Genomic DNA, 4,622 nt, shown 5'->3' with positions numbered 1-4,622 from the left:
ACTCCACCCTCTGCCGTACCATCTGTCGTACCATCTGTCATCCCTCAGACCGGCAAGCAGCAGCTTCTTCACTCACTGCAGATCTGGATAAAATCACAAACTGGTCCAACACGTGGAACATGTCTTTCAATCCAGACAAATCTCACACTCTCACCATGTCTCTTCAAAAGGACCGTTTACAAAACCCCCCCATCCACTTTCTCAACAATCCTCTGGAAGAAGTCTTTTCTTTCAAGCTTCTAGGTCTCACTATCTGCCATGACCTTTCCTGGGAAAGTCACATTTCCAACCTCGCCTCAAAAGCCAGTCGCCGACTGGGAATCCTCCGTCGTGCTAAGTCCTTCCTCGGCCCTCTTGAGCTCCTGACCACTTACAAAGCTTTTGTCCGTAGCCTGATGGAGTACTGCTCTCCCCTCTGGGCTGGTGCTCCTGCCTCCCACCTTTCTCGGCTTCACGCTGTCGAAACCAGGGCATTTAAGATCATCGGCATCTCCCGCAATGAAGCTGAGTCTTTGGGCTTCTCACTCAATCACCGCAGGTTGGTCGGTGGTCTTTCTGTCTTCTACCGACTCCTCTCCAGCCTTGCCCCCCCTGCTCTCTCTGCGATTTGTCCCCACCAAATTTCCACAGGGCGCTCAAGGTCCGCCAACAACCCCCTTCTGGTAAAACTACCAAAATCACGAATCACTGCTCATCTTCACTCTTTCATTCCTCTTTTTTCCCGCCTTTGGAATAAACTTCCTCACTCTATTCTTTCCCATTCTTCCCTCCAGGCTTTCAAAACAGCTGTTCACCACCACCTCTTATCTTCCCCCATCCAAATCCTCGATCTTTTCTACCCCCGATAATCCACCGAAGCCCACTTCCTTCATTTCTCCTACTTTCCTTCCTGAAAGTCCCTGAAATGTCCATCTTCTCTTCGCCATGTTCCCCGTCCCATCCCCATCCCTCTCCCTTCCACATTTCACCTAATGTGTCTGTTCCCCACTGTTTTGTCCCTTCCACTCCCGCCCCTCTTGTCTCATGCCTCCTTGCTGTGAGTTGTGTGTTAGCTCTCATACGAGCCTCGACCAAGGTATACAAAAAAAAAAAAAAAAAATGATGCCACCTCACAGCCCTGTGCTGCAAACAAATGAAGACGATGAGTTACCATGGCCACCTACAGCATCATATCTAGAAAGCATTGAGGAGCCTGTACCTGATTATCTCCAGTAGTTTCTCAGTGTGTTGCTAAGTGGGCAAAGCTTAACAATGGGATCGTGCAATGTTGAGTGTCTTATGAAATCCATTGGTCAATACACCTGTGTCAAGTTGCCACCGGTGGCAAATAAAAGCTTCCTTGACACATTTTGGTTCGCACGATGCTGCAACATCTTTTCACATGTGTGAAACAAAGCACTTTGACGAGTCGACTTTGACAGGTTGAAAACGACACCTTTTCCCTTGAACTTGAAACAGCGCTTGCCGTCGCACGAGGATGGTGCTTCAAGCCTTCTAACACCACAGACAATTCAGCAAACAGGAACTCTACAACTGACCTATTCAGACTGACAATTTTGATCAATTCATCAATGATTTGTCTGGCAATGGGTCTCTTCACCCAGCCCATGGAATTATGTTGCAAGATGTTCAGTTTATCTCCATCTGAGAATGTTAGTACGAGTCACCCAAAAGTTACATCGCCAAGCAAAACAGGTGAACGCTCCCTAAAGTTCGTTCAAAGCGAAGGCCTCCCTTCTTGCTCCATAAGTCAACTCGAGAGTTCATAAAAACATGATACCCCAAAGCAGTGTTACTTAAATTTTAATGAAATAATGATTTTAATGATCGTTAAAAATCCGAAAGTTTCTAAGTGCTGTTGAAGTACTGTAATCCAGAAGCAGTCCCAAACGCACCCTAAAACACCACCTGATTGAAGCTTTATTTATGTTGAAGTATGCACTGCAAAACTGGAGGTTCTTGGAAGAATTACAACAGATGATTTGTGTACTATAGTGTTCAAGTATATAATTAAGTTTAAATAAAATAAAGATTTCTAGGTGCAAAAGTTTCACCTTGTTATGCTAAAGGGGAAGTGTAGCAATAGCTCAGAAGATATGCTGAATCCAAAGAAAAGTATCGACTTGTCGACTTTTCCACCTTCAAGGATCTGTCTTTAGGAATACATTAACAGGGTGAATTGTCAGGTTGACATCTGGAAATGGGCTCATGCTCCAAAATTAGGTATTCCTCATCCTACTGACAACAATGGTTGGATTCTTGTCGATGGAGTAATGGAATCTAAGTGGTGTGAGATGGAGACATACGCCCCCCCCCCCACCTGAAATGGTTGATACTCTGGAGAAGAAGCTGGACCAAAGACAGGAGTCAAATGACAATTCACAGGAAAAAAAGATGAAGAATCCAGTGAAGATGACTGCTCCAATAATGATGATCGCTTTGGTAGCAATAGTGAGGAAGTAACAGTCACAGAAACGAATTTGTAAATTATTGAGAAGTTCTGGCATGACCAATCAACATTTGAACATTTAAAAATAAATGCAATCACATTGTGATGCAAAATGTAAATGTAAGACCGAGATGCCCACCTATGATGTCATGTCCTTGGATTATTCATATGGATCTTCATATGAAAAGACCTTCAAATTTACGTGGAACACAAAGACACCTCAGTGGAAAAAAAGACTACTTAAAGTGAAAACATTATTCCAATTTAAATTACCCTATCCTGTTGTTGTGGATTTGTAATAGGACTTCGAATAACAAACTTGTCATTACCCCATGCACGCAAAGCAAAAACACGGGGTTAAGCAATCAGTTCACGTCCTTCCGTTCATCTGTCTGTCTTTTCGGTTTATGATCGTCAGTCTATGATCGAGGAACAATTTATTTAAATTAAATTGATTGTTATATTTTGAACATGAATTGGAACACGAATAGGAAGACTTTACCTTCGTTCATTTAACAGGACCTGGGCTCAGAATTCGTCCCAATTGCGCATATGCACAGAGGAGTGAGATTTAAAAAAACCATTACTCTGTCTTCCTGCATGGCAGTGAAACAAAATTGAAAATCATTCCAAACAGGAAACGTACTGCTTTTAAGGACATCATAATGGACACAAACAACAGGCACAGATAACGAATGTAATGTGTTCGACAGGGTGATGCAATAGACACTGCGGAAATTTTTGCCGCCCTGTGTTGGAATATGGGGCTCCTGTGTGGTCGAGCGGAATTACAAAGCAGCGATGTAATGCAATTGAAATAGTTCAAAAAAGAGCTTGTAGAGTTATCCTTGGCAATAACTATCACAGTTATTCAGATGCTTTGCACAATTGTGGTCTGGAGTCGCTCGAGAGCAGACGTAATGAAGTCTGCCATGCTTCTGCGAGACTGCGGCCAAGTTCCAAGCTTAACCATTTGCCACCTGCAGACAGATCTCATAGTGGCCACCATTTACAAAAAACTCAAAACAACTCACTGAACAACGACAAGATTCAAAGAACAGCCCAATGTCATATCTTATCCGCATAATGAATGGACCCCAATGACTGTTAAACTCTGATGCCATGTATCTATTTGAATCAAGATGCTATTTATCAGTTTCCTGTTTTAATATGCTATATTTGCCCTCCTCTGATATTTATATATTTTTTGTGTTTCTATGTTTTATTGTCACGTTCATGATTGTAAAGCTTACCTTAATTTGGCCCTTGGCAACGATGGAAGCTGACTTGAAACAAACCAAAGTACTGTAAAACGGCAGGTTTGTTTTCTGATTCATGTTTAAAATATAGCATTCAATTTAAATGAAGTTGTTTCTCTGTCATAAACTGACATAAGCAGAGAGAAAGACAGACAGACAGAAGTGAACAAATTGCTTAACCACGTTTTTCGCTTCGCATGTTTGTAAATATGGTAACAAGTTAGTGGCAGGGTCGAAGCTGTGGTTATTGCCAAAGGCAGATCAACACCCAATGAGAAATCAAATAAACAGATATGGATCGATAATAATATATTTCCTAACTGTCCCAATACTTTTGCGAATATCATCACATAAAGAATGCATCTACATTTTGTACATGTACACTTAGAGATGCAAACTGTACAAGGATACTTTTGTGACATGTTTCAAAACCATATTTCTCGTCTATTCTGTTCAAAGGTTCCGGGCGATGGAAACCAGATTCGGTGGCATTATAGTTTGAGCGTTTGCTCTGAGTCTGGTACTCCAGCAGTTCAATTTAGACCCTGGGCAAGTCAAACCAACAATTTTAAAAATATATATGTGCTGCTTCCACGTGATGCTCAGCATTTCGAGGAAAGAGTGCACACAAACAAACCCCGTGGGTTGGAACCCATTGTGGAGGCAGGAGAGGGGATGTGAGGGAGATGACGTTCCCTACTGACTGCAGAGAGAAAAGCACCACCAGTGGATGGTGCTGTTGGGACTCGGTGTTCCAGAAATTTACTTCCCTCAAAGATCAACGACTGTGTTTCAATACCTGTGTTTTCTGGTGTCTTTGTCGTAATGTGCGTTTGTGTGGGTTCCGGCTCTTCCATGAGCCATACAAACTGTAAAAACAAGACATGCAAAAAATATTGCAAAGACGGGTAGAG

This window comes from Eptatretus burgeri, chromosome 12, assembly GCF_056783735.1.
Source record: "Eptatretus burgeri isolate ZD-2024b chromosome 12, Ebu_testis_v1, whole genome shotgun sequence".
Classification (NCBI taxonomy): domain Eukaryota; kingdom Metazoa; phylum Chordata; class Myxini; order Myxiniformes; family Myxinidae; genus Eptatretus; species Eptatretus burgeri.
Note: the sequence above shows the minus strand (reverse complement) of the source record.